A 24,931-nucleotide genomic window follows, 5' to 3' on the forward strand; every position below is an offset into this window, starting at 1 on the left:
GCTGGGACGGTATGCTTAGCAGTGGAATCACTCTAAGGCTTCCTCTAGTGGTGCAGAAGCGCACGCGCACGTGCACACCACCACCACCACCACCACCTCCACCACCACCACCACCCCGCCCCCAATCAGGGGTGCTGGCACAAGGCACAGCAGCTGTGGGGATTTCTCCCAACAGAATCCCTTCTCTCAAACATAGGAAGCTGCCCTAGAGCTCTGCTCTGATGCCACAATTCTCCACACTCTAGAAAATGACCTTGACACCTAGGGCTTTCTTTCCACAACCTGTTCTGTGCTCAGCAAATATGGACAGTGGTGTTATGGCCCTGACTATTTACCTCTGCCAGAATTTTAGCTCACTTCCAAAAATAATTGTATCACAGATTATGAACCAATGGTCGTCAGCTGAATCCAGCCCACCTATCTGCTCTGGTGATGTTAGAAAGAAAAAAAAGTTTTCACACTTAAAAATAGGGAAATTTTACATAAAAATTTGAGTATTTACCTTTCCTCTGATAAATAAAAAGATCTAGCAACAGTAGACAACAATTGGCTGAAGCTGAGGTGTCATTTCCCCCTTTAGAATGGACATACGCTCTCCAGCTTGCCTAGTTTCTACAATCCCTAGGGTGTCCCAGACACTGAAGCCTGGCCTTGCTTCACTCATTGACATACTTGCTGGATCTGTGACCCCCAAAATGTGTTCAAAAGACAGGTTTAAAGCTAGTACTTTAAGTATCAGTCTCGTCTAGTGTGTCTCAATGGTATGCTTTGATGTGGTAGTTTGGGACACAATAATTCATACAAGCCTATTCCATGTGTCACAAGGTCTTTGGCACCCTGGCCCCTCCTGTAAAATCCCAGGAACACCCCCAAGCGACCCCTAGAGAGGCACAGTATCTTGGGCTGACAACCACTGTTAGCATGTTACCTTTGGTGAGGTGAGCATTTCCCAGATTTGAAGAGTTAGCCTTGTCATGAGAAAACTTAAAATTAAAAAATAAAGGAATCATTTCCTTTTCTGATTGGTCTGGTCCAAATAGTAATTATTGATCAAAAACGTATACTAGTATAAAACATTAGAACTTTCACTCATTTTCTTGCTATTTTGCAGGTTTTGATTTTAGGTCATATTTACTGAGCTCTATCCATGTACCAGGCACTATGCTACATGCTTTATCTCATTTAATCCCTACAATCATCCACATTTTATAAATGAGGAAATGTGAGGCTCAGGAAGGATAAATAATTTGCCTGTGGGTCACACAGTTAAGCAGCAAAGCTAAGATACAAACCTGAAGTCTATGCTTTAACCATTATTCTCTTGTACTGTTGGGTACATGGTTAAGATTCTGATGATGTCATAACTCTTAAAGACAGTGTAAAATTTAAACAAAAAACTGCTTTCAAAACATGAGAGTTTTTGTATCAGATTGTGGATTCTTCAAGGTAAACAGCAAGAAGTGGCTGATGTTAGAGCATAACAAATGATCTTCTACTGGCACAGGTAAGGGTTCCAATTTCAGGATTTTTCATGAGTATATATGAAGGTATTACTACCAAGTAACAAGGGACAGTAACTTTCATATTCCTCTCTCTCCCTAAATGAGCCTTCCAAATAAGTTCTAGAACAATCATCCTATAGGATTTTAATTACAGTGGAAACCATTCTGAAATTGTCACATTTGCTGCATCTATCTTATATTCTGTTATATTCTCAAGAGATATGCACATTAAAAGAATCATTTAGAGCAATCAATTTAAATGCAGCCCCCAGAAACAAACAGAAGCATATTCATATTAAATTTAAACTTAACGCCTCTCGCCCCAAGTGAATATCTATTTGCCAGCTACCACCTATACAGGACTTTTCATATGTGCCACTCCCTGCCTTCTACTACCAACCTTCTGCCAAAATAAAAATAAAGGTACTTGGGACCTCCTCCCAATTCTGAGGTTAGTAAAAAGGAGGTAGGATATTAAAAAATAAACAAAGCTTAATGAACCATAGTGGTATATGAAAAAAGAAATGGGGAAGCCTTAATTCTTATTAGCAAAAAATTTGTTCGATTAAGAATATTGAGGTGTTGTTTGGGATAAAATGGTCTATAAAAAATGGTATACAGAGAAATCAAAGGTTTCCTTTATAAAGTGACTTTAAAAATATCTCAAACATTCTGGAAAAAAGGCAAAACTATAGAGACAGTAAAAAGATGAGTGGTTGCAGGAGTTTGCGGGGAAGAAAGGAGGGGTCATAGGTGAAGCATAGGAGAATTTTTAGGGTGGTGAAATTATTCTGTATGATACTATAATAGTAGATACGTGACATTATGCACTTGTCAAACACAGAAATTTATAACACAAAGTGTGAACCTTAAAGTATGCAGATTTTAAAAAATCTTGAAATGGAGATATGTACAAAACAATATTACCTCAGGGGATGGAGGAGAAGGTACTGATTTAAATAACTTTCGAAATGAATAGAGTGTATAAGGCTAAAGGCAAAAGGAACTGTACATAATAAATACTGTACTCTAGTTGATGATACTGCTACCCAGGGGAGTATCAAGTTAAGAAAACTGATATACATCTATACATGTATACTGGGACTGAACAAGTAAGTAAATGGATGGTGAGTGGTGGCAGCCAGGCTTCTCACTGTTGGAGTGGGAAGTTACAGACAAGCAAGGGGAGAAGGCCAGAATGATCCATGTGGTAATGGATCAGAGTTAAGAGACATCAGTGTGAACTCATGTTTTAGAGAGAGATATATATTTATATATAACATATAGATACATAGAAATATTTATAGATATGCATAAATATATAGATAGTATACACACAAGATTTCAGCTATAAAGGCTTAGAAGCAGCAACACTCCAGTAGCAATGAGCACACTTAGCACCCAAACCTTGACTTCCAAAGGCATTCTCTAATAAAAGGAACCAGGGCTTTGTGGAGAGCTGCTGATTCTAGAACTGGAACGGGATATACAAGGATGAGCCTGGAAATGCTCAAAACAAACAAACAAACAAAAACTATGGTATGGAGGCATGCCAGTGAAGTAGGAGCCAAACAAAAGTGCCCCCAATGACCAAAGCTGGAAAAATTTGAGCAATGAAATAAAGTAGTATTAGATTATGACTCAAAGTATGAAATAAAAGTTCATGAGCCCATACTGATATAAAGAAATGACTGAATGAATAAAATGAGGGAGAAGAGATACAACTTCCCATGCCAAGAATTCCCACTAATTTATATAGAACACCCTCAGGTGATGGAGCATAATTTCCCACTCCTTAAGTGTAGACAATATAGTGACTTCTTTCCAAAGAGCATAGTACAGAAAGGAGTTTAAAAAAAAAAAAAACAAGAGTAATGTTACCATAGAGAAACCTAACAAACATCTTCTCAGCCAAATGACCAGTCAACATAAAGTGATAAATCATGTTGATAGTATGTACTCTTGATATGTTGTGATGAGAATGTAAGAATGACACTTTACCTCTGTGGTCTTCCTCCCCCAAACCCATAACCCCAGTCTAATCATCAGAAAAACATCAGACAAATCTCAATTGAGGGACAATCTACAAAATACCTGATCAGTTCTCCTCAAAACTGACAAGGTCATCAAAACAAGAGAAGTCTGAGAAACTGTCACAACTAAGAGATGCCTAAGGAGACATAATGTCTACATGTAATATGGTATTTTGGTGAGATCCTAAAACAGAAAAAATATATTAGGTAAAAACTAAAAAAATCTGAATAAAGTATGCACTTTAGTTTTGTAACAATGTTTCAATACTGGTTAATTTTAACAAATGTACCATGCTAATATAAGCTGTTAATAATAGAGGAAACTAGGTACAGGGTATATGGGAATTCCCTGTATTATCTTCTCGATTTTTCTGTAAAATTAGAACTGTTCTAAAAAATAAAATCTATGTAAAAAAAATTTTTTTTAAGTACCTCAAGATAGTTTATGAGCCTAGCACAGGAGTCTTATTCACATCTCCAGTTCTGAAAGCACCTTTTCAATAGTCTGGAATGGAAATCTGACAAAATGAGGAGATAGTTATCCTTTTGCTAACTTCTCAACTCAATATTGAAACGAAACATGACAAAAACTCAGACTTCTGGTGTCTTAAAGTAACAGCAGACAGAATGCTAGATAGACCACACCTTTAGGGCAGGTGGTTCTTTCTCAAGTATCATCACAAGCTGAATCTTCTTCTTTTCCTTTAGGTCAGAAATATCTTAAGTAATTAAATTCTATATTATTCCACAGAAGAAAGACCAAAAGACAGTCCACTGTTTGTTTTCATAAGGCTTTTGCGGCATACCTGGTTGTGACTCACACCCTAAGCCCCCCATTCTATTTAGAGAAGAAATGATAAGCCCGGGCCTATCAAGCATGTATAAAATTTTCAATTGCACAGAAAAATAACATACAACTTTTTAAAAATGATGACTATTATATAATTCCTTTCTGTTCCATTAAGAGCAATTTCTATATAGAATAGTAGCCTTATTGGCTTATTTTGACAAATGAGCATTCTCTCTTACCATCATTTAGAAGCTATCTTCATTCCCGGTAAACTTAGTAATTCGATGTTAAATGATATTGGCTTATATCAGAGCCATCATGCATACTAGTTTCTAATTAATCTCCTGACTCAAACTCTTTTTATAACCACAGCAAAGCTAAAATAGCATAAAATAGCTTTACATATATGCTATTTGGTAAAGCACTTTACCATACTTTTTATTTTTCAATTTCTCAGTTACTTTATCTTCAACATTACCCAAAAAATGAACTTCAAGTATGAGCAAGTACAGTGCACCTAACATGAATGCTGTTTTTTTACCATGTGTAGTAGCTTTTTCCAATCTTCAATATGACAATGCAATATCCATCCCACATTCATGTTAAACTTCTCCCATCAACTTCAATCAGCACAGCTTTCTTCCCTTCCTAAAGGCCTATAAAAGTCATTGTGTTTATTACCACTTTCAGCACTTGAAATGTTTATTAACTTTTTACTGCCCCCTAGATTTTATTACTATAAATCTTAAGAAAGAAAACCAAACATGTTCTTTTAGCTATAGCGCCTTGTGCACACTAAATACTTAGCAGAAACGAAAAAGGTAGGGCTTTTAAATAATTGGAAAAATAGTTTGCTCTGGTTGAGGTGTTCCAAGGTCTTTGTTGGGTCAATTCTTAAATGACATTATTTAAAAAGAAAGACAGGACAACCTATTACTAAAACAAAGAGAATACTTAGAACAGTGCTTTTCAAATGGTAGGTTGTAACCTATTAGTGAATTATGTAATAAATTTACTGAGTAATGGCAGGTATTTAAAGGAAAAAAAAAGAAAACAAAATATTAGAATGCCTCATACATAGTAATAGTAAATAAATATTGATTCAAAAAACTTGTCTGAGGGGTATGTGTGTATGTACTAGATTATGATTAAAATGTACTTCTTACTCTGAGAAATGCTGACATGACATGAATATGGTGAGGAATTCTAGGTTATATAAGAAAAATATTTAACACTTTTCCTTTTTACTTTTATCTAAATAGATGGCAGTTTTCTAATTAAAGTGGAGTTTTTTGAGAAACGTCTTGATATGAAAGCTGAAACAACTCTAATGTTATGAATTTTTTTGTGACTTTATTTTTCTCAAATGCAGCCTCGATGTGTTTTGTGCACTGGAACTCTCTCACATACTACTAGAGGCTCTTGCTTTCTAAAGGATTTTTTAAAAAATGAGTTATCAGTCTCATTAACCTAGATATCAAGGTCACACACTGGAAGAGTATGAAAGATCAACAAAAATGCCATTCATATTCATTTATTTAACAAATGTCTAGCCTGATAATGCTCCTGAATCCCTTTTTCATTCCGTTAATAAAATCTGAGCACTCAGCTTGGAGATACAGAAGACCCGTGCCCTCAAAGTGAGAGAAACACACCGATAGTTGTTAATAGAGTGGGATTAAGTCCCATAGTTAAGTTGTCAGAAAAAGAAACAATTAAGGTAAGACAAGGAAAAGGAGCACCAAGGAAAGTTTCATGAAAGAGATGACATTTAAGCTGGAGTGTAAAAAAAATAGCATTAAAAAAATAAAAATAATAAAATTATAAAGCTGGAAGGAACTGTACACATCATCTAACCCAATGATTCTTAACTGAGGACAATTTTACCCTACAAGGCACATTTGTTAATGTCTCGTGACATTTTTGATTGTCATACTGAGGAGGGGTGCTACTGGCATTTGGTGGGCAAAGGCCAAGGATGATGCTAAATATCTTACAGTGCACAGGACAACTCCTGACAACAAAGAATTATCTGGCCCAAATGTCAATAGTGCGAAGACTAAGAAACCCTGAACCCAACCTCAGTATAACAGCCTTGTTTTATACAAGAAGGTAACTAAAATCTAGAGGGATTTAAAAACTTCCTAAAAAGCCAAGATGATAAAACAGGCCTCATAACACCTCGTCCAGTGTTTAAGTCACAACACACACCCATGTATGTTGTTATACTAGGAAACAGGTGTTAAAAAGAGTGGGAACATCTTTATAAGGTGGCAAAACAAGCTATCTAGAAATCAAAGCTAATATTGAATAATCTTTCTTATTTTGTTTCTTAGTCTTTTTTGATGCAGATCTAGCGATGGCTCAAAACAAGAACTATGCTACAATACGTTTAAAAAATTATACCCTGATTTCATGGTACATAATACTAGATTTGTCATTTATACAACTCATTTATTGAACATGAATCTGAGAATAAGAAAAGTTACAATAAAAACTAGGAAGTTTGAAGATCAACATATGCATGCACACCCAGTAACTCCTTGGGGCAGGTCTTTCGAGCTCCACCAGCTCCACTCAACTCCTAAGCCCTTTTAAATGCTGGTGAGCTTTCTAATAACAAATAAATTGTACAAAGAACTTGCCTAGGGTCCTGATTTAGGGTCTAAATCTAAAAACATAAAACCACCTGGACATCTTCACACTCTTAAATGCACAAAAGGTGTGGGGGTGGGGGCGAGGGAGTGGAGTGATATTAACAGCAACATGGATTAGTTTTCAAAATAGTTTTTTGTTCTAATATAATTACAGGAATACAAAGACACATAGATATACACTCCTTACCTCCAATTTGTCAATTCAACTGATGCTTTGTCCAGTTTGACAAGCAACAATTCACAATAAAAACCTTGAAGGCTGAAGACACTGTCCTAAAAAAATGAAAGACCAAAAGTGGTAAGATTCAAACTGTGAAAGGCTGAAAGGAGACAGTGTGAGTCAGTGATACAGTGTACAAATAAAAGGTCTCAAAAAAGCAAGCAGCCATCTGTACACCTTTACAACCTGGAATTACAGTGAATGAAGTTTATGTTCGATAGATACCAGACTGCCTGAGCCACCCTTCCTCCCTTCCCAGTCAGTCATCTCTAATGCCTAAGGCAGAGCTGGCAACAGCAGAAGACAGCCAGAACCTTTTCTGAGGTTTTGGCTTCAGAGAAAGCTAGCAAGAGGAACTTTAGTTGCATCCCTGGCAAACCATCAGGGGTCCCTAGGGCTACCCATGATATATTTATTAGTCATTATATTTTAATGGGTTTGATTACAAAACTGCTGATGCTCTTAAATGGAATTCAGAAAGGTGAGCCCAGCAATCTAGAAGAAATTAGAGGTTACACTGTATCTGATAGGCTGAGAGGGACAAAAGGAAAATCTTCTCCCCCAACTTCAGGTTAAGAACCTGAAGGGCTGGCACCTTAGACATTAAGAGTGAACCAGAAATTAATCAGGCCATACACTGACTGTAACTTGACCTTGAGTCATCTTGTGGGCTCAGAAAAATCTCGAAAGCTGAGTTTAGACTAAGTAATCCTGGATTCCCTCAAGCAGATGCCAGTAAACAAACAAACAAACAAACAAATAAATAAATCCTTTCTAGGAGATAGCATCCTTGGTCTCAAATGATTTCTCAAACAATTTTTCAAATCTAACACCCAGCATGCAATTAAAGACAATCACATACACAAGAATAAGATAGAAAGCCATAGAAACAAAAGACTCATGGAGACTCTAAATATTAGATTACCAAACATAGATTTTAAAATTATGTGTATATGTTCAAGGAAACAGATGAACACCAAACTTAAAGATCTCAGCAATGAAGTAGAAACCATAAAAAGCGACATAGCAGATTTTTAAAAGAAGCAAAGAGTAATTCTGCAACTGAAAAATACAAAAACTGAAATTAAAATTTCAATGAACAGTTTTAACAGCCAATGGACACAGTTGAGACAGTAAATAAAAAAATGAGAGAAAAAAGCTCAGAATGAAGAGAGGGTAAGAAACATGAGGGTATAATGAGGAGGTCTAACATCCAACCCAGTTAACTGGAATCCCAGAAGGAAAAGAGAGACAGTATGGGGCAGAAGGAATATTTGAATAGCTGGAATTTTCCCAAAATGATGAAAGATGTCAAACAAATTTAAGATTCTCAATGAATTCCTACTGAAAACTGACAAAGAAAAACTTAAAAGCATCCCAAGAGGGGAAAAGATTACTTTCAAAGAAGCACAGTTAGCTTAATTCTCAACAACAAAAATGGAAGCTAAAAGACTTTATAATGGTATCCCTAAAGAACAGAAAGAAAAACTGCCAACCTAGTATTGTACTGCAGAGAAAATATCCATCAAGAATGAAAATGAAATTTTTCAGACAAAAATAGAGTTCATATCCAGCACACCTCCACTAAGAAATCATAAAGCAAAAGAAAACTGACCCAAAATGGAAGGTTACAGATGCGAAAGGAATGAAGAATCATGATAATGTAAGTAAGCATGTGAAAAATCTAATGGAACATTTGACTGTGTAAAATAATGTCTTATGGAATTTAAAATATGTACAGAAACTACTTATCTAAATACATAGAGCTTTTTGTAAAAACAAATATACAGAAAATTAAATTACAGGACAGCAGCATGTATGTCAGGAGGTGAGTAAATGGAACTAAGGTGTTTTTAATGTTCTTGTTTTGTTGCTATGAAAAATACCACTGGAATTTTAATAGGGATTACACTGAATATGTAGATTGCTTTGGGCATTATGAACATTTTAACAATATTTTTCCAATCTATGAGCACAAAGTATCATTCCATTTAGCTGTGTTTTCTTCAATTTCTTTCATCAATTTCTCATGATATTCAATATACTGGTCTTTGACTTCCTTGGTTAAATTTATTCCTAGGTATTTTATTCTTTTTGATGCAGTTGTAAATAGGATTTTCTTAATTTCTCTTTCTGACAGTTCAATATTAGTGTAAAGAAATGCAACAGATTTTTGAATATTGATTTTGTATCCTGAAACATTTACTGAATTTGTTTTTTAGTTCTTAACAGTTCTTTGTGTGTTTTGCCATTTGTTGACAACATGGATGGACCTGGAAAGCATCATGCTAAGTGAAAAAAAGAGAGAAAAACAAATACCATATGCTCTCTATTATATGTGAAATCTAAAAACAAAAACAAGTTTGTAGATACAGAGAACAGAATGGTGGTTGCTAAAAGTGGGGGTGAGAGAAATGGGTGAACTGTTTTTGTTTTAGTTTAAATTGAGTAAAACATTTTTTAGAAAAGAAAGAACAGGTATATTCCTTAACTCGTTTTACAAGGCCACCAAAACCTAACAAAGACAGTATAAGAAAACAAAATAAAGGTCAATTTCACTCAAGAACAAAGATCCAAAAGGATCTTAAAAGGAAAATACAATAATGACCAAACTGAGTTTATTCCTGGAAAGCAAAGTTGATTTAGCATTAGGAAATCAATCAATATAATTTCATTCAAAGAGCAACAGTAGGAAAAGCATTTGATAAAATCCAATATCACTCATGATATAAGCTCTTACCAAATCAAGAACAGGATGAAACTTCCTTAATCTAATAGAGTAGGAAAAAATTAAAGCAAATATCAAAGTTTTCTCTTTGAGAAAGAGAACGAGATAATGGCACTCTCTATTACCACTTCTATTCAATATTATAATCTAAATATTAGTCAAGCACAGTAAGAAAAAAAAAGTATAACCATTTGAAAGAACAAAAAGACTGAAGATAAATTACTAAAAGTAATGAACATTTAACACAATTGCTAGATACAAGACTGATATACAAATATCAACTGTATCTTTACAGACAAAATGAAGTCTATAAAAATTTACAGTATGGAAAAAATACCGAATACCTATGAATACCATCTCATAAGATGTGAATGACTTCCTGGAGAAAATTATAAACATTACTGAGAAATTAAAGAGGACCTAAATAAATAGAGCAGTATATCATGTTCATGAACTAGAAAATAATACGAAAAAGATGTAAATTCTTGCTAAGTTGCTTTATAGATCCCATGCAAATCAAACCAAAATCTCAACAGGTTTTCTGCATGAATGTGTGTTATGTGTGGTATGTGGAAAGTAACAAGACACTAAAATTCATATAAATGTGCAAAGGGCCAAGAATAGCCAAAATTCTCTCAAAGGACAACCGGGTGGAAGAACTTGTTCTACTGAAAATCAAAACTTAAGATAAAACTGTGTAAAGAAGACAGTGTGGTTATCAGTGCAAGGACTAATGGAACAGAATAGACAGCCTAGAAACACAACCACAGACAGGGATATTTGATTCCTGACAATAGCAGGGAAAAGACAGTGTGCTGTCCATGTGGGAAAAAAACAGTACTGTCCCCCTTTCCTCACAGGATGCACAAAAATCAATTTCAGATAGATGCTAAACCATACATGAGAGCCAAAACAATGAAGCTTCTAGAGGAGGATGAAAGAGAGTATCTGCAAAACCTTGGGATGGGAAAGGCCATTTTAAATTGAACCTGATATTTAGTTTAAACATAAAGGAAAATACTGATAAATTGGACTACATTAAAATTAAGAACTTTGGTTTATCAGAAGACGCATTAAAAATGAAAAAGCATGCTCTTGCAAGCAGCAAGGGATCGTTTATTTCTAGCATATAATAAAGAACTACAAATCACAAAGTCAAAATAGGCCAGGAAATACCTGACACATTTTTGAAGGAATTCAACCTAAAATAGTTATAAAAACACAAACCTATCTACGGCCATGCAATCCTGAACATGCCTGATTCCATCTGATCTTGGAAGCTAAGCAGGGTCAGGCCTGGTTAGTACTTGGATGGGAGGCCACCAAGGAAGACCAGGTGCTGTAGGCGTTAAAAGAACCACAAACATAAGTCACCTAGAAGATTTAGTTATAAATACTGACCCTTTCCCTAAGATTTAGAGTAAAAGATTTTACTATACATTAGCATTTAAAAAAATTTTTAGATGCCTATATTAAAATAAACCAGTTCTCCCATTCTTTCTCTAGTTAGAACTCTAAAACCCATAGTACTTACACTGAAAAAGTCCTATTTAAGAAATGTTTGCCTATGCCAAGACCATAATGACATTCTCAAAACTAAGACCTACATACATATCCATCAACAGAATGATATATAGTGATATATTCACACAACAGGATATATAGTAATGAGAAGGAACAGTCTATAACTACACACCATTTAGATAAATCTCACATTCATAATGTTGCACAAGGTAGTATAGTAGGATTCCATATAGGTAAAGTACAAAAGTAGGCAAAACTAATCTGATATTTTAAAAGTCAGGATGATAGTCAGGAGAAAGAGTGGAAGTGACCAGAAGGGCAAACAAAGGGGCTTCTAAGTGGCTGATAACATTCACTTTCTTGATCTGAGGTGCTGGTACCCGACTGTTCTCAGCTGGTAAAAATTCACTGGACTGTTTACTACTGATGTGCACTCTCTGCATATATATTAAACTTCAATAAATTCTCAGTGTGAAGAAGTACCTATTTTTAAAAACTGGTTAGGAGATATGAGAACAAAATGTTTGAAGTCCATCTCTTCAGGTCAAAGCACAGAAATCGAATAACTAAAACTTAAAAAGCATGTATTAGACATGCTAATTACCAAAAAATATTCATAGAAGTGTTGAACCAACTAGTGACTCTCAAACTTACAGTGACATTGGTTTGAAACAAATTACCACTCCCCAATAAATTGACTTATATCTAGATTTAGTGACTAGTGTTGATTTATAAAGGTCTAAGACAAGCAACTTGGTCTTCCAGGTTTTTATTAAATAAGAGGGTCTTTCAAACCTCAGAAAAGAATAGATTCACCTATCTAGTCAAATCTCCTAATTTTACAAATGAAAAAACCAAGGTCCTTTGAAGTTGGGTGATTTGTCCTCAAGGTTATAAACAGCTCTTGGTAAGTAGAAACAATTGAAGTTATTTAATTAAGTTCACTCCTCAACCAATTTTCTGAAAGTTCTAGGGGATTTCCACCACCAAGAAAGTTTGTTTACTGGAAGTGTCCCTCAGTACACACCTTATTCAATTAAAACATTTTCACCCAAATATTACTAACTCAGAATTAATTTCTTTGCTATCCATGACTAATAGCCAAAAGCTATTTCTGGGGCAGAAAAGATAAGACTTTCTGAAAGTAAAGTTCATAATGTGCAACCTAACAGATAACGTTCCGTTTATAATAAATGACAACTTTGACATCAAACTTAGGCATATGTGATAATTTAGAATGACAATGGCACCTATAGCATATGGTACCCCTGAAAAAGACTTTAAAAAATCAATCATGACCACAAACATTACATATAAACAAAAAAGTATGCTCATTAGCGACAAATTATTGTACTAACATTTCTTATTAAATCAATCATAAGTACTAAACTAATTTCTCCAATTTATTCTATTAGCTTCTATATCCAGTATGAAGTATGTTTCCTAACTTTAACATTTTTAAAAGAATGACCTGTCATTTTGAAGCTAAATCCATCAAAAGTTAACAGTACATAATAAATCCATTTAGTCCTGTGAAAACATATTTTTAAATTATAAAATGCTTTAGTCTCCACTCCATGCCCATATTCTTTCCTCTATCACATGACTCTCCTTTCATTTCAAATTATAAAGTTCGGTGCTGAGATGAATCCCTGCACTTGCCATCCCCAGGGAAAACACCTGGCCTTTCGAGAACCTACAGAAATCTTAAATCAGAGAATAGTTTCACGGCCACAGAAATTTATTCACTCGAGAACTGATCTCAATGATATAAACACAAACAATTAAAAGTGACTTAACAGGTAAATGCAACATGGTATCCTGGATTGGATCCAGGAACAGAAAAGGAGTTAAATTAGTAGGAAAAGTAGTGAAATTGAATAAAATTGCAGTTTAGCTAAAAGTAATGTACTAATGTTAGTGTCTTATGTTACCTACAAATGTACCATGGTTATGTATATACCTCGGTAAAGGAAATATAGAACTCTGTAGTATCTCTGTAATTTTTCTGCAAATCTAAAATTATTCCAAAATGAGAAACTTACTTAAAAAGAAATGACTTAGTTTGAACTACCAAAAGTCGAAAAGTTTGTGCCTCAAAATTCTTGACCCAATCACATGTCCACAGTCAAGTATCTTCAAATAAGTGTCTCCCCATCCTCTCAAGGCCTAAATACGGGATGGGGACAGGTTCATAGAAGAGATTCTAAATGCTACCCATTTCTCCGATATTACTAAATAAACCCCAGAAAAGCCTCGAAAGAAAGAAAAAAAAAGATGCTTACTTTAGGCAGGGATGAAAATGAAAAGCTATGAAACCATTTCTCGTTGGAAAGGAAGATTAATCAATCCTATTTAAGTACAATAGATATGGGCAGTGAACTGCAAAGTGGGGAGGTATTCTAGAGGTCCTAAAACAGTAAGGCTTAACAGTAAATATGTAACATTTCCTATGCACTCACCTATGGGCCAGGTGCCGTTTTAAGCGCTTTACATATATTAACACATTTAACCCTCCTAAGAACCCTATAAGGTAGGCAGTAGTTATAATTACATTTTATAGATGAGAATTCTGTAATGGAACAGAGAATTGAAGGCAACTTACTATACTATACAGCCTTCTGAGGAGACAAGCCGGGAAAACGTTCCTGTCTGCTACAGGCCTCGTCCCACTACTTACCCTGTGCTCAGCCTCCACCAGAGAAGAAAGCCCTCTGCCCAAGGCTTGGGAGTCCTTGCTAGGATGGTGAAAGAATGTGACTCCACCACCCCATCTTCAAGATTATGTTCTTAATCTTTCAGTACCTGATGCACTCAGTGTACTCAGAGCATATTCTTGTTGAGACAATATTATACATAGAAGCTAGTTTTTACAATATTATCAGTTTTCAAATTCAGATATGTTGGGCTGGCCTGGGAATCTGAAGGGCACATGTGACATTATTTCTGTGGGAAAATGGTGATTTCCAAAAAGAAACTCTTATAAATGGACCATTTAAAAACTGAGGATCCCTCTACAGGTTCTGGCCTTATAGATGCCAAAATTATCAGTAAAAATACTGTAGCTACTCGAATAATCCAGTTGCTCACACATCGAAGTGGCACACAGCTCCTTTACATAACACAACAGGAATGGAGTTACTGAAAAAAAATTAGTTTAATATTTTATGCATTTCCTTCACTGTGGCCAATTTTGGATGTATCCAGCAGTGAATATACTTCTCTCCCTGCCCTAAACTTTGCATTAAAAAATTACTACCAAATAAACAAATATATCTTACACATACACACACCCAGAACAGAAGGGGTGTCATCTCAGAAGGTAGCCAAAGTAGTAACAGTAGCAGCAATAATGAGGATGACAAATTAATAATAACAATAGGAGTAATAATACCGAGAAGAACTAACAGCATTTACCATTGCTAGGCCTGTCCTAAATATTATATAGCCTCTGGTTCTTTTAATCCCCACAAAAATTCTGTGATGTAGATATTACACTATCCCAATTTCAAAAATGAGGAAACAGGTCAGAGATTAAGCAACTTGCTCAAGATCACCGAGCTAGTTAGTGTCAAAAGTAAGATTTGAACATTTGAGCATGTTACCCTTAGAAATAATGTTTTTAACAACTGAACTCTATTAAAAATAAACACAGGATACTTACTCAAATTCATTTTTAAGACGAGAGTGGTTTAGAGACCCCCCCCCACAAAAAAAGACCCATCTTGCCTTTTATTAGGAATATGTACTTCAACTAAGCTGAAATTGCATTTAAGGAGAACAAATTTAAAATGTATTTTGCTTTGCTTTTATCACTCTGAAATCCTTCACTTAATTGAATACTACAAAAAGTGGTAACAGCATATAACTTAAACAACAGACTAATAAAACTTTATTTTAAGTCTACCACTAAGTAAACTAGGGTAAAATAACTGCAAGAGTTCCAATACCCTTGAAAGTATCAAAACAGCAGCAAGATATAGTGGGAACAGGATATTCCTTTTATGACAAAGAAAAACTGTTCTTTCCACAACACTGTAACTTCTGCTTTAATGACGAACATGGCCCTGGGATGGAATGAACCTCAATTGTTATGTCAAAACATGTGCCTAAATTCAAAAATTCTTTACTGACAATCTAAAAAGGCTATCAGTTTTATCTCCCAGAAAAGCCATCTGATCCGCATAACACATCTAATTTTGGAGACCTAAGGTGTGCTCCCTACCATGCCACTGAGTAATTAACAGAGCAGGCTCCCTACTTCCCCAACAACTTCTGGAGCACAGACTTAGGTTTTAAGTCATCTGTTTGAACCTCAGAACTTGCCTTCCCAGGAAACAAAGGTCTATGTGCCAGATTTCTGAGCCAGCTCACAAAAACTTAAACACTCCTAAAGGTTACAAAAGTATAACACCAAACCTGCATAAGCAATGTTTCTATAGGAAAATGTATTTAGCAGTCAACTCAGAATAAAAGCAGCTACCCCCTGCCCACTCAGCCCTGAAAGTAGAATTCTTCCCTCCCCCTGACTGGGAATCTGAACTCCCCTAGGACCACAGGCCCAGGCTTCCAAGATCAAGGTATGAACGAGGGCGGTTGGCAGTGCATTAGGCTCAGAGTTAAAAAGACAAAAATGCAGACCTGCAGTGGGAGGACATCCTAGGATGAGGAAGGCAAGACCTACTTAGGAGATCAGGAGGAAGCGTGAGATGGCAGCTTATAGGAGAGCAAGGAAAAAGTGCTGAGAGTCCAGGTGGGCTGTAGAAGACGGGGGAAACAGTGCCTACTCCTGCAGCGGATGGGCTTTTACAAACTTTCCTCCTTAATGCTTAGGAGAGGGAAGGAAAAGAAAAAGAAACTGGGGCAAGAGTCTTGACACTGCCTCCCTCAATCTGGCTATTCTCATTCTCCTCAAGAAAGAATGGAGTGGGTTAAGGAGTCCTGACCGAGTCCCTCTTGAACTCCTGGAGCACAGGGATTCGGAAAAGGGAAGTAAACTTAGAGGACTTTCGTTGCCCTCCTTATCAGCTTCCACTCTTTAAGACTTCACTGTCAACTAGAAACTAAGGGAAAAGCTCCAGGTACTAGGAGGAAGTGTCAGAAAGAGAGGAAGGAAAGTAAGGAAAGAAATTTGAAACAGAAATGTTGAACAAATAATAGAACTGCCAATGAATGAAACTATAATAAATGTTCTTAAATGTTTACGATTGATTCATTTGGACAGTTCCAAATATTTCATTAGGTCCGTTTCACTTTAGACAAATGAATACTTGTGGCCGTGGTAATAAATTGAGGTTTATTATGCAGAAGGTATGAAAAAAAGCTTCTCAATACATATGAGACAATTTCCTGATGTCTTTTCTTTGTATAGCAGCAATATAAATCATTTCAGGCTTTTTTATTTCCTTGGTGAGTACTCAGTTACATTATCATTTGTCGATTTTTTTCACCCCAATAATCCAAATACCATGAGTAATTACCTTCACAAATAAGGAAGTGTATTTAACTCTTTCCTGGGAGTATACCCATAATGAAAAGCTCATTCAGACCAAACATTGCCCATCAAGACTCCAAGTTATCACCTTAAGCAAAGCTCCAAACTCCATATAAAACAAGCACGCAAGCAGATGTGTCCTGAGAAGCACAGGACTTCTTTTTCCTCAGCCTCTATCTAACGCCCATGTTTCCACGAAGGCCTATTTAACTGAAAGCCCCCAAAGAATTTACTTCTTAAAAGATGGAACCGCAAACCCGAAATTCCATAACTTCTCCAGAACTTCTGGCCAGGAATAATTAATTCAACAGGTAAACCTAACCCAAAGACCTGTGGAGGATGAGTGCCAGCACCTAGCAACTTTTACTTTCTTTACAAATTTCAGCTGCTATTCTTTCAGTTGAACCTTCTCTTGAGCAGAGAGAGTGCCTGGATGGCAAGCTCAGCAGCATATCCAAGATGCAAGAGCAGGGGCCAGTGGGTGACAAAAAGTGACCAACAGCCATGCACTGGCAAGATGTTCCTGCTGTTTCACTGACATCTATGATACTGACAGGGAACCTAGAAGGTTTTTCACTTCCTAGCCCCACAGAAGATTATGCTGGATCCCAGAATAGCTACCGTATTTTCTGCAAACCACGACTGGGTCCAAAACTTCTATACTAAAGAGAAGAAAAACGGCGTCTGTTATCAAGTACGCCACTTGCTGGAGAAGGTAGGTGGGTGGCTCGGTAGGTGGGTGGGTAATGTGTGTGTATACCTCCAAGCTATGATATAGCAAATTCAAACCCTTATCAATAGTTGGTATTTTATTTTAGTAATATAATTTGAAAAACTATTCAAGACCAGAGTAAACAAAATATTTGATCTTTGAAGTATTTGGAGCATGCTGAAACTGGAGACAAAGCTATCGAAAACATCTGGATTTCAGATAGGTCACTACCGGTTACCAAGAAGCCTTACTATGGCTACTAAGAATCTTAACTAATCAGCAGACCTGCTAAAAATGTTACCTCTGGCTAGAAAATGAAGGTATCTTAAGAAAATAAAACTTGATTATCTTTAGACAAGAACACTGAAAGCTTTCAAGATTACCAACAAAACTGAAAGGTTTCTTTGTGACAAAAATTTCCATTTTCATAAAATTTGTATCGGTCAGCACATACACTTATGCAGAGTATAGTAAAAAAAAAAGCACATATTTTAGAATCAGACACACAGGTTTGAGTTCCAGCTCTGCAACTGAGCTTTATGACCTCAGGAAAGTTACTGAGGAATACTGGAGGTGTCCTTATCTGTACAACAGGGATAATGTTATCTTTAGCACAGAGTAGCTGTGAGGATTAAACACAAACATATGTAATTCACTAATTCACCAAGCCCAGTACCTGAATATACTGTGTTCGCTCCCTTCCCTCCAACACAAACTGTACGAAGCGTGGTATCTATAATTGAGAAGACTGTCAAATAAACCTGTGGAAAAAATTCAGAGTGACAGAACATAGATTACGTTCTGTCAAATGTAAAGACAAAATCACATATTTAATATTTAACTTCACTAAAGTCTTGCCCTTAAGTCAGTTGTAGGCAAATGGGCGGCGGCGCTAAAGTTGAAAAACTTCATTATCACACACTAACAATTTAAAATTATGCTTGCGATCTTCCAGTGTTCACAGACACCACTACAAAACTTCCCATAGGTATGATGATGCCCTTTAAAATTTAATTCTGTGAAAAATTAACTCATCTCAAAAGCCCTTTCCCCATCTAAATGTTTTTCTTCCCTCAAATGTTCTTGTATACTACTGCAACACATTTGCAAAGAAAAAAAGTAAATCCCCTTATCCTTCCAAAAAAAGTGTGCAAAAGAAGCTAAGTTTGTCGAATTGTTCTTTCCCATTCATTCTTGTTCTTTTACAAACTAGAAGCACATCACAAGCCAAAAGTGCTGTGTGACTGACAAATGCCACTGAAGAACACATGGAATTGACAAGCACTGTCTGGACCAAAGGTGACAAGTTTTCTTAAGCAATTTTTAAAAACTACGTTTCAGCAAGGACAGAAATGCTTTTTTATCGACAGTATGAACTTTTGACTTTATGTGTAGCTTACTTTATACTTTATAATATAGCCACCTTGTCCCCCATGCCACTCCCCATAAAATCCTGCTTTTATGCACTTTAATGGGCTGGCCCACAGTACTAAACTACAGAGCGTCACTGTTAATAACTCTAATCTGCTGCTGGACCTCAGAGGAGTGCTTATGTGATCTTCTTTAAATGAACGTAGACGATGTTTTTGCCTTACTACACACCTGACAACAATCATTTGCAAACCTCTTTTATAACAATTACTACTAACCGTCCCCACGTTTCTCAACACCCTCAACAACCCCAACCTTGGTGCTGTTAGTTCTCGTCCGCAAACGCCTTGCTAGGGCTTGAAGCCCATCCACATAGGTTCGCTCTTCCTAAAAGTCGAGGCGAGAAAGGACATCATCCCTTCGGTTCGGGGGGCGAAGGCCAACCCAGGCTCCCGGCCACTCCCTCTCTCCTTGGCCGTCCGGGACCGGCGCGCCAGGCCCTGCGCAGACCTCCCGCAGCCCCAGGCCGAGTCGAACCCCCGGGACACCGGCAGTCGCGCACACGCCCACCGCCCGGGCGCTGGGTCACCGGGACCATCCTGAGGACGACCCTGGGGCCACCCCCGACGCCACAGTCGGGGCAGGTACCGGGCCTCCTCGCGGACACTCACCCGGCAGCTGCTGCTCTCGAACGCTGCTGCCGCTGCCTCACCCTCACTCCCGTCCTGTTCCCGCGGGGGGTCCGGGCTGGCGCTGCTTCCCCGCCCGACCCCCCTTCGGGTGCGCACCGCGCGGGGCCCGGATACGGTGAGAGCTGCCACCGCCCCCTTTCCTCCCTCCTCCCTTTTCCCTCCTCCCTCCTCACTCCTCACTCCTCCCTTCGTGCGTCTCCTCCCACCGAGGTCCGCCTCGTATTTCCTGGATCCGGTCTCGGCGAGAACTAGGCAAGAGAACCGCCGGCTTCACGGCTCCCGTCGGGTGCCGTCGCTCGCCAGGCACAAAGATGGCACCACTAGGCACTTGCTGAGGAGGATCTCGCGAGGCTTCCCTCACAGCAACCGGAGGGCGGGGGCCCACGAGAAAGATGGTCAATTAGAGTAGTCTGAGCCGGCTTCTGAGAGAACGCTCTCGTATATCGGCAAGGGGCAGTACTAGAGACAGCGGAAGTTATTGCGCCTGCGCACGGGCGTGCGCTCACGCATGCCCAGAACAGCCCCTCAAATAGCACCCAGTGCTTGGTGTTTTACCTGTTTCCTCTAGGGGCACGGAGCAGAGAAGGAGGGGTCGGTGGAACCAGGAATGAAATTCCGGAAAGGGCTGAGCAGGACCCGGCAGCGAAGTGAGAGGCTTCCCTTAAGGCTGAGTTATCCCCTCAGAGCTCAAAGGGCCAACACACTTTGGAGTGCCCGGGAGTCCTCTCAATCCTTTCCTTCTTACCCTGCCTGTCACCAAGTATTCTTTGCAAAGTCTCAGTGCCTTCATCTTGTTGTCGATTCGCGTTATTTATTGAGAGCTTTCTGTGTGCTTGGAGCTGTGCTCGCAGCTGGCAGCCCCAGCCCTCCTGTTTCTCACATCACCGTCTAACTTTCTCTTTCATTTTGGCGCGGTGTGAGCCTTCCACATCTCATACTATTAACTGCTTCTGTTCCTGTTTTAATTTTCCTCGCTCACTCATTCATTATAACGTGTGTCGTTCAGAGTTTCCTATGTCCCAGGTGCTGAGGAAACATGTGCTCTGATAAGGGAGCTATTGGCCTGAGGAGGAGATGGATGGGGGGTGGGGGGGAGTGACAACACTTAAGCACAGTGATAAAAATGAATACAGGGGAGTGACACACTGGGGGCAGGGTGTCATGAAATATATCAAAGAAAAATTCTTGAAGGGAGTCTCACAGGCATAGAATTTAGTAAAGTGGGTCTACGGCCATACTACCCTGAAGGAGCCGGATCCCGTCTGATCTCGGAAGCTAAGCAGGGTCAGGCCTGGTTAGTACTTGGATGGGAGACCGCCTAGGAACACGAGGTGCTGTAGGCGGTGAAAAATAAAAAAAATAAAGGATTGTAAGCTGACAAGATCCTTGCATTCTATGAGGTCAACCAAGGGTTGCCTCGCCTGAAAAAAAAAAAGATTTAGTAAAATGAATTAGGGCGCTGTCAGGAAACAAACCATCCCGATTATTTTAACAAAGAATTTAAAGAATTGATCATTAAAAAAAAAGAATTGACTATTAGATAACTGAAAAAGCAAGAAGGGAACTGAATATATCACAGAGATAGCAACTGCGGGAAACAGCTACTATGTCTAGAGCTTGAGAAACCAAGGGATGAGGTTGGGGTTATTACAGTTTAGACATTTAGAGGATAGGCTTTGCAGAGCTGAAACTCAGATCTATGAGGAGGGACCTGCGTCTGCTGGTACTGGCGTCTGGCGGCGGGGGATGGGGGGAGGACGGGGCCGGTGGGGGTGAGCTCAAGATGCTGTGTCTGTAAGTGTGGGCAAAACTGCAAACTGGATCTAACTACTGCTGTGGGAAGGGACTGCCACTGTCCTGAGAGCTCCTAATTTCCCTCCAGCCTGGTGATAAGAATGAGACATGTAAAGCAGAGCTAAACTTGACCCACATTCTGAAGCAGAGCAGTTCCCGTGTTGAGAGCCATTCATTTTGGAAGCTGGGGCCATTCACTGCTGTCACCCGTCCCACATAGTGAGGACCATTATGTTAAAACATTTGTAGAAAACCTTCAAGTTCAGGGTTTCATGCCAAACAGACCTGCCCCAACCAACTTATAAACCCATGAGTGAGAAATAAATGGGCAGTCATATGGCACTGAGACTTTTGTTTATTAAATGGCAAAGTGGACTAATACAGCAGCTCTTGTTCCACAGAGTGAGCAAGAGTTAGTCTCCTTCTGTCTTCTTGCTCCACCATCCCTAAAACGTTATCTTTGTATATTTGGTCCAAAATGGCTCAGCACCACATCACATTTCAGTCGTCAGGAAGGGGGAGACCTACCCATTTCCTTGATGGGAACAATCCAGAAGTTGTTAACATCACTTATGTTCACAGCCCATTGGAAAAAACTTAATCACATTACTATATTTACCTGTAAGGGAGACTGGGAAAAACGGTGGTCTTATTCTAAGCAGTCTTGTACCTAGCTAAAAATTCTATGACTTTAGAAAAAAGGTTGGAGGGGACAACCAGCAGCCCCTTAAAATAATCAAAACCCAGAACTTGATTTAAAGTTATATTTTAATCCTCTCTTATCGGTGAGTTTAAAGTCAAAGAAGCAAGTATAATTCTTCTCTTTCTGTTCCTTAGGCTTCTACTTCCCCATTTTGCTAATCAGTTTCTTCCCTTCTAAGGATGAAGAAGGTGGGAATGGAGGTGGGCAAGTGATTGCTTTACAAGTGCAGTCATAAGATGGCTTCGTCCTCTCTGCACTTGGCAGATACCTAAAATTGGCTCTTTCTCTCTTCGTTTCATTTGGGGGTTCTTTTAGACTCCCACTAGGAATATTTGACGGCACATCTGAAAACACAAATAATGTTCCTTCCTCTGTCTGGCCTCTCTTTCCTCAGCCCCTGGTCTCTTTTACTTTTTGATGCTACTATAAGTCCTCTCTTGGTTGTCAATGCCTTCTTTGTGACTGGCACCCAAATGCTGGCTCTCTTATGGGGCGAGCGTGATTCTTCAGCACCCTCCTCAAGGCACAGTTCTTTAATATGGACTAAACCTTTTCTAACTTTTTCTCAGCCCCTGCCTCTTGTGGAATACACACAGCTTACTGCCAGTATCCCCTCACGCATTGGCAGGACACAAGCAAGAGGCTCAAGCTTATTTGCTTTCTGTGACATTCACGTGATTCATGGGTAATTCATATATCCTTGCCATGCTGAACAACAGACAAGGTGCCCTGTCTTGTTGTTCCAGCAAGTTGCTTGTCTTCAGAATTCTTCTGGCAAGAAGCAGATAGCAATGTCTCTGCTGACTCCAGTCTCCAAACTTCAAGGAGATGTGGTTGGTTCTCCCTAAAGTTCTCTGCCTGGTTTGGACCTATAGATAGCTGTTGTTCAGTAACCGAACACCTGGAAGATGATACATTTTGAAGACACTCTTCACTCAACTGTCGGAGGCCCCCTTGCTTGGCTTTGCCTTCCTTAATGGAAGAAAAAATCTATAATACTCCCTTAAAGATGGTCAGTAATAAAAAAAAAAAAATCTCCCTTCTAGTCTTCCTTCATTCAGGCTGGGGAGGTGTTTGGGTGATAGTCATAGAACCGGTTTTGCTGCCTTTTGGTGAGCCTTTAGAGAAGGGCCTGGAAACTCTTTAGAGTGTGGTAGAACTTAGCATGTATTTTCTTCAGTTGTATTAGATACACCTTCTGTACAATTTCAGATATTTTTGACCTCATATGCTGTATCAGTAATCTATTACCAGGTAACAAACCACTCCAAGACATAATAGTCTAAAATAATAACCTTTTTATTTGCTCATTATGCAGTAGGTCAGCAATTTGGGTTGGGCTCAGCCAGGCAGCTCTTCTCGTCTCACCCAGGGTCACTCATAAATGACAAGAATAGAAGCTACTCATGAGACCAACAAGGGCTCTTACCAAGTCACTCCCATTCCACAGAGTATGGTCTAAAACCTAAAAAGTTAGCTGAGCCTTTAATGGGCCATTTCATTAGGCCATACACTTCTGAGTGATGAGGTATATATATGATGAGACCAGTAGTTCTCATGGTCATGTGCATTTTCTTTGCAGTAATATGGGTCCATTGGTTTTAGGCAACACTATATGGGAGACCACATCAATAGATGACCATTTTGTAAACTCTTGAATGGTAGTGCTGCTGGGGAAACTGAATAAGAAAAGCAAACTCGTAACAAGAGCATGAATCACTTCTGGAAAGGATGAATTGCTCTCCCACAGTCACACACACCCCATATGGAAGGGATCCAAAGTAATCAATTTGCCCAAGTGGTTGCTGGTTTCCTTGAAAAATTGTGCCATACTGTGGCCGTGTTGGTTTCTGCAGGTGGTGGGTTGGGCCAGTAGTAGCTAATTGAGCGTTGGTGAGAGGTGGCCCTTGTCGGGTGTGTAGGATGAGCCTGGGTTTCATTGACAGGGTCCCTTGCTCTTCTTTCTTGTAGAGCAAGCCTACAAGGAGCATTGCCAATGACAGACTACTCAGGCTGCTTGGTGCCAAGCAATCTGGATTTAGGGTGCCAGCTGTTTGTAGGCATTGTCTGGGACCTTGAGACTGAGGGATGGTACAGTCCTCCTGGAAGGGGATAAAGTCCCATGGGAAGCTGAGCTTGGGTATAACCCATCCATCTGACAGAAGAGCAGATCCTTGATTCCAGTTAGCTTTTTGCTTGCAACTCAGCGTGAGTTCAGAGAATCACTTCCAGACAAATGTGTTCTTTGTACTAAAATACTCAATTTGAATTACTTTACTTTTCACTTCCATGTAGACCCCTCGATTGATTTTTACCTTGTGATTTGGTGATTCTCATTGGGAAGGAGTTTCTCATAGTCTAAATTTTTTCCTATATTCTATCTCCTACTTTGCTTTTCACCTACCACTTGTCCCTGTACTAGCAAGCTCATAAGGCATTCTGACACACTCATTATTTAGGGCACTTTAGCCAGTGCCCTAAATAATGAGTGTGTCAGAATGCCTTATGAGCTTGCTGGAAGAACTAAAGGCAGCCTATTCTAATTTTCCCTTTTATAAACTACAAGGAACAACAGACTTGTGCACTCTTATACCAAGACACTTAAAGAAGGGAAATAAAATTATTAATTCAGTGCAAAGGATGAAGAAGTTAGAGACACCAGTTGCCCATCACCCCCACCCTTTTACCTCTGGTTCCAAGGCAAGACGCGC

General features: G+C 38.7%; 1 protein-coding gene and 2 pseudogenes across 12 annotated transcripts in view; 2 read left to right on the plus strand and 1 right to left on the minus strand.

Moving 5' to 3' along the window:
- The window catches only part of TAB3 (TGF-beta activated kinase 1 (MAP3K7) binding protein 3), a 54,647-nt gene extending 34,478 nt beyond the window's left edge, over positions 1-20,169 (minus strand). For 3 of the 12 annotated variants that reach the window (XR_001517498.2, XM_015594381.2, XM_025051359.1), the window contains exons 1-3: positions 19,930-20,169; positions 18,337-18,421; positions 7,170-7,255 (exon numbers count right to left, since the gene is read on the minus strand). The gene's annotated coding sequence lies outside the window, so the exon portion shown is untranslated. Of the gene's footprint in view, positions 1-4,866; positions 4,887-7,169; positions 7,256-18,336; positions 18,422-19,702; positions 19,863-19,896 lie in introns of those variants that run through there. The other 9 variants (XM_025051354.1, XM_015594383.2, XM_015594384.2 and 6 more) reach the window with 9 other exon arrangements.
- On the plus strand, positions 11,160-11,278 carry LOC112484952 (annotated as a pseudogene).
- A 778-nt stretch (positions 20,170-20,947) lies between the features above and the next one.
- On the plus strand, positions 20,948-21,066 carry LOC112484947 (annotated as a pseudogene).
- The last annotated feature ends 3,865 nt before the right edge of the window (positions 21,067-24,931 follow it).

Source organism: Pteropus alecto, unplaced genomic scaffold, assembly GCF_000325575.1.
Source record: "Pteropus alecto unplaced genomic scaffold, ASM32557v1 scaffold248, whole genome shotgun sequence".
NCBI classification, from domain to species: domain Eukaryota; kingdom Metazoa; phylum Chordata; class Mammalia; order Chiroptera; family Pteropodidae; genus Pteropus; species Pteropus alecto.